Below are 15,075 nucleotides of genomic sequence, written 5' to 3'. Positions count from 1 at the left end.
GGTTGGAGACCGGCGGCACAAATATCGGGTTCCCCCTGCCCCGGGTGTGGTGTTGACCCAGGCGAGGGAAGCCCGGGCTGCGTCAGCCCACCCAGCCCCAGAATCCGGAGCCAGACCAGACGGTCACCACCCACCACCTTTTATACCAAGAGTACTCCTGGTGAAACTTTCTGGGCCCCCGGGTTGGGCTCCATTTGCAAAGGAATCTTTGGGTTCCCTGAGTAGAACTTAGATGTTGGGGTAGGGTTGGTTTTGGATCAGAGCCAGACCTACTCCTCTCTCGGGGAGAGGGTGGAAGGTGGTCCTGTTTGGTTTGGAAAAGCCAGAGAGAAGGCAGTGGTTTTTTCCCGCTGCCGCTTTTGTCTTGAAGCTGAATTTTAGAGGTCTGCGTGGGTGGGCAGACATTCAGAGCCAAGACAGGGACTCTTGGTAAAGGGGTCAGGCTCCCCTTGCCCTTGGAAGCACATTCTCAAGAGGTTGGCCCAGAAAGGCCAGCCTCAGTGCCTTGGAGTCAGGTACTTTGTTCAAGAGTGTGCAGCCGATTTGGGGTCTAGCCCTTTGTGTCCTGCACCCTGTGTCCAATGGCTGCAGGGAGCCGGGAGTAGCTACTTTTGGTTTCCTGCCTCTTTGCCTTTTCAGGCTTGAGCTTGGTTGCTTTGGGACAGGTCTCAGTTGGGAGGAGGGAGTTGGGGGATTTTGAAAAACCCAGATCTTTCAGTGTTATGACACTTAGTTCATGCCTGTGCTGTGGCCAGATGGGCACCCAGCTCTGCCCTCCATACCCCCCACCTTCAAGTGTGAGAGGTAGTGTGTCTGCAACCCTAGCTTGTGGGTTGCTTCCTGTAAGGACTCCCCTAGAGACTGGTGTTAGAGCCAGAGCCAGAAGCAGGTCCATGTGGAGGAGGGGGGTCAGGAAGTGACACCCCCAAGGGAGGGTCCTACAGACCTCCTTGGGTATGGTATGTATATGTGTAGATGGGCGAGGAGATTGGGAGGAAGGAAAGTCTTGTGGTGAGGCAGCCATCCTTGACTACAAACTCCAGATCTGATACAGCTGCTGAACTTAGAAATGGCAGCTGCCTTTCTCTGTGCCTCCATCAGCCCTGTCAGCTATGGAGAAAATTTTAGCGATTTGAGAGGCTGGATTCCAAAGTTGTGGAAGGACAGACATTGCAGGGACCCAGATAGTCCTGGGGACATCACCCAGGCATCAAGACTCCAGGCACAGCCCCTTCCTTGCTTTTATGGTGCTCCCTGTGCTCTGCTCAGTTGGTGGCACTGGCCGGCGGTGGAACGATGGAGATTTCCTGGGTAACTAACAGGCTGCACTTCAAACCATGCATGTGATCAGCAGGCGGTAAGTGCAGCACTGTGGTTGAAGGCAAGGCTGGATTCGAAGCCCATATATTAGTTGTGGGCCAGTTACTCATCTAGCCAGTTATTTTCTCTGAGCTTAGTTTCCTTATCTGTAAAACAGGAGTGGTAATGTATACATTATATATGGTTGCTCTGGAGATTAAATGAGAATTATCCTAAAACCTGTAGCACAGTGCCTGATACATTGTAAACATTTAATAAATGTAAGCTGTTTTTAATAACAATAGAAATAATAGACTATGACTGCCCTCCATCCTGGACTGTGAATGTTGAGGGAGGTGGAGTATGGCTGTAGGAGAGCCTGAGGGTATAGAAAGGGAGGAGGATGGGAACCAAGTTCACATTTCACTTAGATCACTACCCGGAAAAAGGGAGGAAATGGTTTTGTTTTGCTTCAACCCATCTCCTCACCGACCTACCTATCATATATAGAACAGTACCTGACAAAGTAGAATTTGTGGAGTAAATCTGTGGAGATTTGCACACCTGACTCCCGGGTGTAACTATCTTGTTTGTAAATTGGGGCCTGAACAGGAGGGAGGGGTGTGGAGAGAGAAGAGTCTAGTCCATAGTGTCTCAGGTCTTCAGGGGATGGTGACAGGAATGCAGAGGACCCGATGGCCCCAGCTAGAGAAGTACATATTCAGTGATCTCGTCAGCTGGGGGTGTAGGCAAAGATATAGGAGCCTTGGCCCTTTGATTTTGGAGGTCCAGATTAAAAGGCTGAGTGAAAATGCTAGTAGATGCTTGTGTAGGGTTCACACCTTATTGATGGGTGCTGATCCCTGCAGCTCCCCTCTACAGGCTCTGAGGAAGCTTGGGCTGCCAGCTGTGTCCCCTGCCGTCTGGCCTTTTCCTGCTGACTCTGTCAGGGTTCTCCGTAGTGCTTGTAGCCTGGCCAAGGAGAGAGGCACTTCTGCCCCCAGGGTGTCTGTGGACCTGAAGGAGGGGTGCCGTGGTTCAATGAAAATGCACAGCACTCGTGGGACAGGCCTCGTTCTGACCTGACTCTGTGCCTTCTCACTTTGCCCCTTGTGAAATGGGGCTGACACGTGCTGATTTCTAGGGTAGTAGTTGGGCTCAAAAGAGGGGTGGGGAAGTGCTTTGGTACTAGTTGTCATGGTGATGTGACAGGAACCAGGTTGATGTTTGGCTTTTTATGTTGCAGATACTGACATGAATACAAAGCAATTACAGACTTCCTGCTGAGTGCTACAGAGACTTTTCATCATATTTTCTTGGCTGTTTTCTTGGCTAATCTTCACAAGGGTCCTGAGTGGGGGGGCTGTGTCTGGAGTCCCACCCCATTTTACAGATGAGGAAATGGAAAATACAGGGAGTGAATTGTGCCATGGGGTGATAGTGCTAGTATGTGACAGTCTCCGCTGGACCCAGCTCTGCAATCATTGGCTGGCCATCCCAAGAGGACTCTCAGCCCCAGGGTTGTGCTGCCGGTGCACCTGCCTCAGGCCCCTTACCCAGTTGCTCCTCTAAGGAGAAATTTTTGTGCCTAGACCTGCATTATAGACCCTCCGCTCCTCTAGGTTCTGGCTCCACACTCTTCCTTCTGATGCTTTTCTGGGGTGAGCACGTTCAGTCAAGGGTCATTGTAGGCAGCACGGCCTGGGTGGAAGCTCCTTGGAGAGCTCTGAGTGACAGCCATGCTCATCCGCGCGGACTTGTGGAGCCTCATGCTTCCACTTTGATTCTTCCCTACTCTTCTACATGCTAGGCCTCCTTAGGTGGTGAATGAAAACAGGTCCTTGCCCTCAGGGAAACAGATGATGATAATTCCTAGTCGTACCTTTGATAGGGTGGGGAGGTGGTGGCAGAAGAGAGCAAACTGCTCAGACAAGGCAGTCAGGCTCAGAGAGGAGGTGATATTGGGACCAGTTGTCTGGGGCTTGACCTCTGTGTCTGTCAGGCTGGTGAGGAGACAGACCACGAGGCTTGCTCTGCTAACTGGGCCCAAGGTGCCTGAGGTAGGCAGGCTGGGTGTCGTGGGGGTTTTCTTTGTACTGGTTGATTGCTCCCAGTGGGAAAGGGGCAAGAACACGTGTCCGGATCTCCAGAGCTAGCCATCCCTGCCTATGTGTTTCCTGTCTGACTGTAGTTTTTCCAGGGGAAGTCAGACCTCTTAGTGTTTCCTCAACGCCCAAGGCTTACCCTGATGTGTGGGTTTCCAGACCAGCTCTGCCAGGCCCCCCGTCCAGCTGGGGCTCTCTCTTTCCTGTGAACCTAGGAAAGGGGCCTGTTTCACAGATGACTGGAGAAGCTGAGCACACCCAACATTGCCCCTCCTCCATACACACCTCCAGCTGAGGAGAGTCCTAGGAGAAGTGGGGGTACAGTTGGAGGAGGGATATGTTCTTGTACACCTTGTGGAGTGCTTTGTTCTCCACAAAGCTCTGTGTGAGAGTGTTTGTGGATGCCATGCTTCCCTGTTTGGGGGAGAGTGTTGTCTTTGAGAACAGTATAGTAACAGGTAACAAGATTCTAGGCAGAGCCAGGGATAAGGAATGGCCGTGAGCAGTCGTTGGTAATTGACCCACTGGAGGTTTGTGGCTTTAGACTCAGTCCGATTTGGGTTCAAGAGACCGTGTGTGTGTGTGTGTGTGTGTGTGTGTGTGTGTGTGTGTGTGTACACGTGTGTGTAGGTGCACACATACGCACAGATGCATAGGCTTGAGTCACTGGTCAGAGATCTTGGCCACTAACCTTGTTTTGTGCAGCCTCTTGGAATGAGGGACATTTATTCAATAAATATTGTTTGAACACCTCTTATTTGCCCAGTGCTAGGCACTAAGGGTGAGTAAGACATGGACTGTGCCATTGAGGAACTCCCACATTCCTAGAAGAGACAGAATTGGGAACGTGTAATTATAACCGTGTGTGCTATGTACCATAATAAAGGTCTATACCAAGAGCTCTGTGAGTGCAGAGTAGCAAGCTCTGCTTAGTGAGCTGGGGTTGTGACAGAAGAGAGCCAGGAAAGGCTTCTGGGGGTGGGGGGTGACCTGTGAGCTGTGCCTTGACTGACGGAAGAACTTGCCTGTGCTTGGGTTGAGCACGGGGGATCCCTGTGCAGGGGTCAGTTATGCGTTTAATGTGGTAGAGGTAAGGCTGGGGCTGGTTGGGAGCAGTTTAGGGAGAGCCACAGGGTGCCATGCTCTTGGGTTTTGCTCCGTCCTGTCAGCACAGGCTGAAGTGAGGCTGTCTTGTGTTTTATCTCCGAGAGGTTGAGGGAAACCAGTAGAGCGACTGCAGTTTGCCGGAGAGAGCTGATGAGCGGGGGCAAGACTTCCTCTTGAGGCCAGGTAGGGACGCAGCAGCGGTGGAGGGCTAGGGGCTGGGGCTGGGGGGATGAGCCAGTGGAGCACAGTGTTTTAACATTTGGATTCTGAAGTCACACTGCCTGGGTTGTGCCACTTACTTGCTCTGTGACCTTGAGTGTGTGACTGGGCTCTTTGTCTGCAAAAGGGGGACATAGTAACAAACCGCATTTGTCTCATAAGGGTTTTGTGAAGATTTGAGGCAGATCTTCATAGAGTGCTTCACAGGGAGTGTGGTGCAGTGGGAGCTCTGACGAGGAGGATGAGGATTATGTTCCCCGGGAGGACCCAGGAGTGGAAGGGAGCCGATGTACCCATCCTATTGAGGGGCTGGAGCCTGACCACCAAGCCCTTTGATTGGGAGATGAGGAGCCCACCCATTTTCTCGCTCCAGGCTCTCAGCAGCCCCGCTGTTGTTGGGGCTCTTTCCTGCTGCTGACTTTTGCAAGGTGACAGAGCAGTTGGCTGAAAGCAGCTGCTGTGGTATCATATTAGCCTATTTCTGTGTGCCTTGTGCCGATAAATGCTATCTGAGCACATCGATTTGGAGACCCCTTTCTTCTGGGAAGTGCTTTAATGCTCCCCCCTCAGTATGATAGGGCCTGTCTCTACCTCTCCTGTCACTATTCCTGTCGGTCTTCATTAACTCATGGCATCTCTTCCTATTCAGTGTCCTTTCCTCTGATGTGGCTTCAAAGAGGTCAGAGATGGATAAGCTAGAGGGGGAAAGTGAGACCCAGTGTTGCAAAGTCCTGATATTAGGGGATAGGAGACTTTTCCCCCCTCTCTCTATTCCCTTAGAATTGGAGAAGTCAGTGGGGACTTGGAGGAGAGTCATGGGAGAAATGGAGGTGGGGTAGGAGGAGGGGACTGAGCTGGTGCTCTGTGCAGAGTGCTTTGTTCAGAGAGGCATGGTGCCCATGCTTCTTTGAGAGCAGTATAGTAACAGATGACAAGACTAGGCAGAGCCAAGGTGGTGAGTGGCCTCAAGCGGCTGTTGATGCTTGGACACTGTATGACTGAAAATTTATGGCTAGAATCAGATTTGGGTTCAAGTCTCAGCTCTTCCTGTGATCTTGGACAAGTAACTTTGACCTATGTGAAGCTGGTTTTCAATTGTACAAGTAATTTCTTCCTCACAGAGCTGTATATTAAAATAGTCAAATGAGGTTGTGTATGAGAGTAAGAGATTTTATGTGAAAGTGCTCTGCACAGCATTTGGCACTTGTGGGCACTTAATAAGTATTTGTTTCCTTTGCTTTTGCCTTAGCTAACTATAGAGCTCCAGTTCTTTCCCCCGCCAGGTGTGGCCACTGGTGGCTGCTCTGACAGCCTGGGCTGGAAGTCTGTTTCCTGCTTGTTTTCTTTGTTCCCTCCCTGAGTCTGTACACTGAGGACTGGAGCATGAGGAGAATTGGTATTTCCCTAGTGTAGCAGAGTTCATGGAGCATAGTCTCACTTGTGGTATTGTTTGAGTGCCCCCACAGCTCCGTGAACCGAGGGAGGGCAAGAATGGTTAGCTCTCTCTTAGAGATGAGAAACCAAGGCCCCAAGGGTAAGGTCACACAGCAAGTTCATGGCAATGCTGGGATCAGAGCCTAGGATCTCTGATTCCCACTACAGTATTCAGTTATTTTTCCACTCTTCAGAAAATGACAAGAAGATAGACTGTTCTGTAGGACCAGCATGTTTTCTTATGTGGACAGAGTGATCTGATCTCCAGTCTTCCCTCTGGCCAGATGTGCTGTTTGACCAGCCCAGGCTTCTGTCCATGGACAAATTGAATTTAGACCCTCCATCTGGATTATCTGCTACCTTCCTCTTGCCATGGCACCCCCATCAAGATGCTTTCCTGTGCTCTTGCTGGGGGTGAAGATAGCAGGTGATCTGAGGTAGGAGGACAGAAGAGCCCTGCTCTGACCTGTTGTGACTGGCTCATGATGATGACTGCACCTGAGCCTCTGCAAGGAGATGGGGACCTGGAGCTCCATGCTCTAGGTACTCTGAGAAGAGCTTCTCCAGGACCCTTGATGACAAGCTCAAGTGCATACATTCATCCCATGTGTTTCTTCATTTGCCCGTGTTTACTGTGGGCAAGCCGCTGTGTGTTAGGCCTGCTAAGCTGAATGTGAGAACTGCAACCTCTGGCTTGTTCCAGTGATAGTAGGTGTCTACCCTGGTGTGCTTTATCACTATAGCTACTCTTTCCTTAAAACAACAGTGAAAAGTCCCCAAACTCCGGCCTTCTTGGGCCTTGTGGCACACTGAACAAGCAGGATGCCACTGTGCTACCCTGGCTTTGGACTCTGGCATTGCTGATGTGCCAAGCACCGTGGAGTCCAGTAAAAAACGTAAAGGTTAAGATAGGTATAGCCAAACAGGACATCAGCAACCAGACAGAAAAAATAATTACAGGGCCTGGGGAGTGCTGTGGAGGAACCAGAGGCCGTTCTGTCAGTCAGGAGAGGTGAGGGGGCTCTGATAATGAGCAATCCAGATCTCTTTCAGTTGCAGACAACAACTAAGGCTCATTTTTAACTTATACTACATCTGTGTGACCACGACAAGCCACTGTGCTTGGTTCTGGAGAATGGCTTCAGTGGCTCTGGGTCCACCTCCTGGTGCAGGGCCCAAACACTGGGCAAACTAGGCTGGAGAGGGCTTCGGACAACAGGCTGGGGAGGAATTCATTTCCGTTGCTTGGCGTGGGGAGTGTTGCGGGTGGCTCTGCTGTTGTGGCAGACAGACTGCTGCCCGCGTGACTGGGCTCTCTGTAATAGGTACCTTTGTGTTCAGACTTGAGGTATTCTATCTGTGCCCCTGCCTAATTGTCATCTCCCTGCTGTGCCCCTCCTTGAGCTGCCCCTGAGCCTAGTCTGTTGAGGCCACGGCTTTCCTGCTCTCAGCCCCGAGGTAGAGCCTCTCGTTGCCTCCTCATAGCTGCTCCCAGAGCTCTTTTGCTGGGTGTGCTGGTGCCTCCACAGGGAGCCTTCAGGAGAAGGGAAGAAGGAGGGAGGGAGACAAGTGTGGGAGACGGGTCTTCTGTGACTACTCTGGGGTTGGGGCCATGGAGTTGGTTGCTTTGGGGGAGTCTGTGGTCCTAAGAGATAGGGCTCTGAGAATCTCTGCTTGCTGTCCTCATTTAGCTCTTAACATTCTCCCTCCTCTCCTTATAACACTAGTTCCTTTTGAGGTGGTGCTTGGCTAGCCTTTAAGAGGCTGCAGTGGCCGTGTGCCCAGGCACAAGTACTAGCTCTCTCCCCCACTCATCACCTCCTAGGAACTGGGCCCATCCTGGGGGAAGCAGGGAGGGCTCCTTTTTATAGCCACATGTAGGCTTTGTGTATAGGCTCTGCTGCTTCCTTCCGGGCCCTTCCCGGTGTTGGCGGGTGGCCTTGGCTTCAGCAGGACTCAGGATGCAGAATAAATGGGCGGGGCTTTCTCCTGCAGAAGACTGGCATCTCCTTTTCTGAGCCCATGCTTGGCACAGAGGAGGCTGGGTTAGCAAGCAAGAAAAGGAGGTGGCTCGATCTTTGATCCTGGGAAGCTTGCACTCTAGAACATACAGAATACCATGAAAGCCCAGAGGCAGCAGGAGACAGTTGTGCCTAAAGTATTGTAGGCTGAACCTAAGGGTCCAGACACAATCAGCTTCCTTTCTGTTGCAGCCCATCCTGCCCTTGTGGAGTCCCTCCCCCTGCTGCCTGGCAAGCCAGCATTGGTTAGAGAATCTGTACAGAGGCTGTGAGGTGCCTGGGAGCAAGGCGTGGGCATGGTGAAGAGTGGGTGGTCTGACGGAAGCTCCAAGCCCTGGCAGTGAACACTGACCAGACTGGTGAGGGGCTGGGCCACATTAGGTTTGACCACTTGTTTGTGTGAGATCTAATTCTAACTCAGTAGGGGTGGGCCGTTCACTTTGGGGTTGGCTTCCTGTTTTCTTGGACACCTGGGGCTATGGCTGAGCTGAAATGTCCTGAGGGAAGTAGTTGTTTAAGGGATGCTCCCAGGTCACAGTGTCCTTGGCTTGGCCTTGTCCGTGGGGGGGAGTAGGGCATTGACCACACTCGGCTTCTGGCTGTGAAGCTGTGAGTATGTGGTGGGTGAATTTTAGCCCCATGGGACTGAGTGACTTCAGCCCCAGGCCCCAAGAGTACGGGCCAAGTTCATAGAGTGACTAATCCTGGGAAGGAGAGCAGGAGCTGGCCACAGGTCCCAAAGGCTTTTCAGCCTACTTGGGGGCAGGAGGTCAGCTGGGAGGTTGGGTAGTGATGGGGTGTGGGGGCTCTGCAGACCACTCTTCCCACCCCTCCACCCCCCCCCCCCCGCCCCCGTTCCAGCTGATGGCCCTCCCCTGTTGGGAGGCAATTCTCCTCTTCCTACCCTAATCACTCTACCTGAAGCAGTAATTGAGTATAATGCGCCTGTGGCCTTTCTTGGGAACTCTTAGCATACCCACCGAGAAGGTTAGAAAGGGTAGCATATGTCACTTTGTCAAGGATTTTACTAGGGGCCTCTTGAGGCTAGCAGTGAAATACAGAGAATATCCCCTGTAGTGACAGCGGAATGCCTGGAGCCTGGACCATTTTCACGAAGCTGTCCTCCTGGGCCCTGGTGTAAGAATTGGCCCACACTGGAAGGGTGAGGCTCTGTAGGCTAGAGTGCGTGGCAGCAAGGAGCCTGTTAGGGGAGGTGAGGCCAGAAAGTGTCTTAAGAGGCTACAACTAGGAAATTAAAATCAGGATTGGAAGTCCTAAGGTAGCCATTCCTCTTGACAGGGGAGGCAACTTTGAAGAGTCCTAGCTGGGCTTCCTGGGAAGGCAGTGAGTTCCCAATCATCTTGGAGTGAGGTCAGAGGCTAGATCATACATCAGGGCCTTGCCTGCCTGGGAAGCAAAAGGAGGACAAGGAAAATGCCTTGGCTTGGGCTGGCATGGCCCGGAGGGAGTGTGGCCAGATGCTGAGGAGAGGCTGGGCCCAGCAGCTCTGGAATGGGAGAGGCCTAGTGGGGTGCACAGAAGAGGATGTCTGAGCCAACAGACCTTGCCTTCATGACTTCCTTCATTGCTTAGCACATCTCCAGACTCCTGGTCAAGGTTGACTCTGCTGGGGGTCTAAGGGTTGGCCCCAAACCTCGCTCCCTTCCCCCGAGGAGGAGCAGGGTGTGTGGTGGTGGTAACATGGAAACCAAAGAGGTGGGGAGCCAGGGCTGTCATGGGGCTCCACAAGGAGCTCTGCAGAGGAGGCCTCTGCTGTCCGCCTCCCACTTCAGCCTTCCCTTAGATCTCTAGCCAGAAGCTCCTATTGTTTCTTTGGGGGGAGGGGCAGATTTTCCTAATGCATTCCATTTCCTGCAGGCCCTGGAGCCTTAAAGCTGACAGGCATGGTCCATGCCCTCAAGGAGCTCACACTCCATTGGAGAAGATGTCAGGCAGATAGCTTTAAAATACACACAAGGTTCCCACTCATCTAAGTGCTTAGTAAACATGTTTGTGACAAATAAAGCCAGTATTGGGACTTGTCTAGGGATTAGGTTGGGGATAGTGAGAGAAAAGGAGGTGCTAAGGATGGTTCTAAAGTTTCTAGTTTATGTACCTATTGGGAGGTTATGCTGTTAGCTGATCTAAGAGGTGTGGCAGGAGACGTGGGTTTTGGTGAGAGAAGTGTTGAAGAGTATGTTTGAGGGAATGGGTTTGGTTTGAGGGGTTGACTTTGAGGTGTTTTTGAGGCAAGCGGGTGCAGGTGGCAAGTAGGCAGGTGGACCGAAGGACCTGAAGCTTAGAGGTGGGGATGCATTGTTTATAAGAGGAGGCAGTGGAATCTGTGGGCATTGATGACTGACCGGGAGGAGGTAGAGCATTAGGGGAAGAGAGGACTTTGGCCTCAGCCTTGACAAAGGCCAGCATGTAATGCGGATAGGCCTGAAGCCCAAGAAGAAGGGGGAAACCAGGAGAAGTCCTGACGGAGAAGCCAAGGGCAGAGCTTCAAGCCAAGGGAGGGTGTGGTCAACCATGTAGATTGCTCTGAGGGAGTCAGGAAAGAGGAGGATGGAAAAGTGATTTTATAGTCAGTGTTCTTGTTCCCCAGGTAGCCTAAATATACTTGGGCGGGGGGGGCATGCGCACTTCATTGAACTTTTGAGGTCCTGGACACTTCTGGGAGCTGGCCTTCCTGGGTCCTCAGCCTCTTCTGTAGCTGGGGGCCAGGCACACACAAGACATCTAGAAAAAACTTGGGAAGCCTCAGCCTTCAGTGGAGGCAGAGGTCTGAGTGCATAGGACCTCTGCCCTGGGGGCTGACCCCTGAACTATCTGGGGAGTTATTTAGGCCTGGGCAGCAAAGTTGGGACAAGACCTTGTCCATACTTCAGCTTTTCCCCATTGTGGGAAAGGCCCGCTATAGGCCCAGTGTCCTTCCCCCTCTTCCATGAAAGTGAATGCCTCCCCCCGCCCCACCTAAAAACCAAACTGCTCCACTGATGTCTTAGCTTCCATGATCCCCTCTGCCTGACATGCGCTGTCAGCCCTCCAGACCTGACTTCTGCAGAGCTATCTGAGAAATCCCAAGGAGCGCTGCTCACTTTCTCTGTGCTCCCAGCACCACAGACATCTCCCTGTTGTTCCATCTTTGCACGACCTCATAGTTATCTACTTCCCCATCTGTTTCCTCCACCAGCCAGGGGCTTTTCTGAAGGACTGGAACTCAAGTGCCGTATTCATCTCTGTTTACCCAGGACCCAACCCGGGGCCTGACACTGAGGAGATAGGTGCCTAATATGTGTTTGATTAGATGATGGAATGAATGAACAAGGTAATAGGCAACTGCTAAGCTCTCTCCCAGCTTTGAGTTCTCTGGGTGGGGCCTCCTTTCCCTTCCTTCCTTTGGGGCCTGGGCATGCTGTTCCCACCTCTAAAATGGGTGGGTTTAGTCTAGCGTCCTAGGCAAGAGGGCCGCCTGCCTGGGTGGTATGAAGGCTCTGGGGCCATGCAGAAGGTCCCAGTTCTGCCATGAACCACCATGTGACCATGACAAGACCCTTTGGAACCTCCATTTTCTCATTGCTCCAAAGAGGAGATTCATCTAGAATCTAGATTATAGATGATTCATGTGCTGGCAAGGATCCTTTACAGCTGTAACCTGAAGCAGTTAGTACATACGGGTTCAAGGTCCCATGTAGGAGGACCCCACAGACCTCCATCCAGCTGTCCGAATGGCCTTTTCCTGTTTATCAAGGTGGGAGAGGGCCAGATGCCCGGTCAGGCCTGGCTGCTCTTCTCAGTCAGGTGTTTAGGGAGCAGTGACTGATGGAACTCCAGCCAGAAGCACATGCTGAGCTCTGCCCCCATACACCCTGGGAAGGGACTGTGGCCTCTCTCCCCTGTTGCTACGCAGGAATGGTAAAGAGATAAGCCCCATTCTCACCTTTTCTTTATTGCATGACCCTCTGACCCCAAGTCTCCCAGCCTCCAACCTTGTCTATAAAATGGGGATAGATAGCTATCTACCCCTCTGCTTGTGACTTCCTCTCTGGTGGGATCTGGGAGCTGCTTCTGATGCTTTCTGTTGGGAGATGCTCTCTGCCTCAGAACAGAGAGGGGAATGGGGGCGGGGGGACGACTCTCACTCCTTCCAGAGGCCTTGGGCAGCATAGGAACTGCTGGCCCATCCGATGCCCGTGGTTCCAGCTGTGTTAGGTCCTTTTGCCACCTGTGCCTAGGTTCTGTCCTTTCCTCTCCTTGAGTCACCTCCGTCTTTCCCTTCAGAGGTCTGAGGGCTCTATAAAAGCTGTATCTTCTAGTTGGTGCAGCTACTCTGAGGGCAGAGCCCCTTTGTCTTTGGCTCCCCTGAAGGGGGCTCTGGGGTGCAGTGCCGGCCCTACCCTTGGGGCACTGTGCAGGAACCTGTGTGTAAGATGGTGGGAGTAGAGGGCCAGGAATTGGCCACAGAGCATTGCTTCCCTTTGTGGCTTCCTTTCTCCCTGTTGGCATCCTTTGAGGGAGAAGGCTCAGCTCCATTTGTGCTCCCTTGCCCTGGGCGTGTAGTCTTTGGAGGGTGATGAAAGGTGGCTGACTTCAGGGGTGGGGGCAGCTGGGAATGGCCCGTCTGTTTATCCCAGGCTGTGCTTGGAGAGGGTTATGAGGAGAGCATCTTGGGGGAAGTTTTTTTGTTTGTTTGTTTTGTTTTTTTAAGATTTTATTTTTAAGTAATTCCTACACCCAACATGGGGCTCAAACTCATAACCCCAAGATCAGGAGCCACATGCTCTACCAAATAAGCCAAGTGCCCCATTTGGGGGAAGATTTGCACACCTCTCCTGACCCCTGGGACTCTCTCTTCTGAATCTCCTGGTGGCCTTGGCTTAGAGCCAAGCAGGGCAGGGTGCTGAGGGAGCCCCGCCTTTTCTGCTCCTCAAAGCTCCATGAACTTTCCATGGTTCCCACCAGCTGCAGGAACCTTTGTGCAGGGACTTCCCAGTGTTTCCAGAGTGCCCTGGCCCCCAGAGGCCATGCCCCCACCCCCATGCCCCAACTATGACTGGTCTTTCTTTTTTCTATCCCCAGAGTAAACCTCACCAACTTTTGCATTTGCATATTTGTTGTAGCTCCTCAGCTTTGTTGACCTACTGCACCACCTCTTCCAGGAAGCCATCCCTGATACCATCTTTGAGCCTCTGTGGCCTTTGCTGCCTTTGTTAGATAATGAACTCTGGAATCTAACTCTTGTGTTCATTCCTGCTCCTTAGCACTCTGTATACATTTTGAAGCCTCGCTAGGACCTGAATTTGGGGAACGGAGAGAAGAGTTGAATGTAGCTTCTTCCTTCAAGAGTTAGCTCATAGGCCAGTGACCTAGATCCCTGGAAGCACTAGACAATGTGACAAGAGTGGCAGAGCACCAGCTACGCCACTGGCCTGGGCCTGGCACTTGTAGAGGCTTGGAGGGAGGGGCATAGGCTGAGAGCTGATGGGCTGCGGTCCTTGTAGCTCATTGCCTTGATTGGACTTGGCCTTTTGAGGAGGGCTGGGCTTTCCGCACTTTCCCCCAGTGCCCTTTGCAGGGCTGGGCACCTGGGCCTAAGGGGATCTGGGGGTTCACATCCCATGAGTTTGGGGTAATGAAAACCCCCAGATGGGAAGGACCTGTTCAGGTAACATTCACTTGCCTCTTTCAAGCTCTCTAGTTAAAAGACAAAACAAAACGCTTCATGTTTACCATGATTTGAAATTTTTTTTAATTGCAAAATGTATGTGCATGTATTTCTGTATGGTAACTTCTGCCGTTTACATCGGTTAGCTTACGTACTTTGTAAAAGAAAAAAAATGCTCTCTTGAGAAAAATATTTCGGTGAAAGCATGTTTCATGTCCAGAAATTTGTGATATGTGCCACTTCCTTCTGGTTTTTTGTTGTGCTGCTGGTGGTGTTCTTGGTTCTATTGTTCATTTGCAGGGAGGTTAATTTTCAGTATATCCTCCTGTCTCTTTCTGGTGAGATCACTTTGGTGTCTCTTCCTGACATCTCATAGTCGCTCAGTGAAGAAGGGGCCAAGAGTGGTGATCCTCTTTTGCAGATGGGGGAAATGAGGCTCAGAGGTGAGGCTGTGCCTCCCACTTGCCTTGCCAGTGCTTGGTGCTCATGGGTCTTCTCTGTACATCCTCCTTGCCTGGTGGGTGGTTAATTGGCCAGTAGGTTTGAAGGACCTCTGTCTGTGTAGGGCTGTTTGGAAGGTGGCTTCACTGGTGACAGGGGATGCTAGGATACTGGTTCCTGACCAAGAAGTTTGGGTCTAATTTAGAATCTTGGATTTGATGCTGGGCTCCCTTCTATCCCTTCCGGGGCCTGCCATAGTCAGAGTCTGCTATGGGGCAGGATTGGCTGACTCTCATGAACCATACTCATTAAGGTACCCTGGAAGAGGCTTGGTGCCCCACCCTCGCTTACCTCCTTTCTCTTCCCTGGGGGGGACTCTGCCTGGTCTCCAGGAATGCTGCCTGTCTGCACCGCCCTGCCATGGCTGTCCTGGTGCACTGGGCTGGAGGATGACTGGTTACGGCACTTGTGGCTCAGCCCGATGTCTGGGAGGGGTTGGGGAGCAGGATTCTAAAACCAGAAGCAGCCCTATCCTTGGAAGGACCTAACATAGACAAGTCCTGTAGGGTCATTGTCTTCAGTCCCTTCCCAGACTGCAGACTGGCTGGCTGCCATTGAGCTTGTCCCTTTTCATGGCACGCTCTCCTCAGCCAGTGGAGTAGGTGCTGTCCCAGGCTTGGGGACCTACTTTCCTGCAAAGGCAAGTTCTGAGCTGGCCCTGAGAGCAGCAGCAGTACTCTTTGTTGCTGTCTAGGTGCCTGCCTCCCAAAGTGCTTGGGAT

General features: G+C 52.0%; 1 protein-coding gene across 3 annotated transcripts in view; it reads left to right on the top strand.

Annotated features, from left to right (window-relative positions):
• The window catches only part of PLCG1 (phospholipase C gamma 1), a 36,356-nt gene that overhangs the window by 599 nt on the left and 20,682 nt on the right, over window positions 1–15,075 (top strand). Inside the window, exon 2 of one of the 3 annotated variants that reach the window (XM_044385825.3) lies at window positions 4,616–4,694. The exons of the other annotated variants lie outside the window; for them this stretch is intronic. The gene's annotated coding sequence lies outside the window, so the exon portion shown is untranslated. The remainder of the gene's footprint in view (window positions 1–4,615; window positions 4,695–15,075) is intronic. 3 annotated transcript variants of the gene reach the window in all.

The sequence above is a fragment of the Ursus arctos genome, unplaced genomic scaffold, assembly GCF_023065955.2.
Source record: "Ursus arctos isolate Adak ecotype North America unplaced genomic scaffold, UrsArc2.0 scaffold_16, whole genome shotgun sequence".
In the NCBI taxonomy this organism is placed as follows: Eukaryota; Metazoa; Chordata; class Mammalia; order Carnivora; family Ursidae; genus Ursus; species Ursus arctos.
The sequence above is the reverse complement of the archived record's forward strand: the minus strand, read 5'-3'. Positions and strand labels throughout refer to the sequence as shown.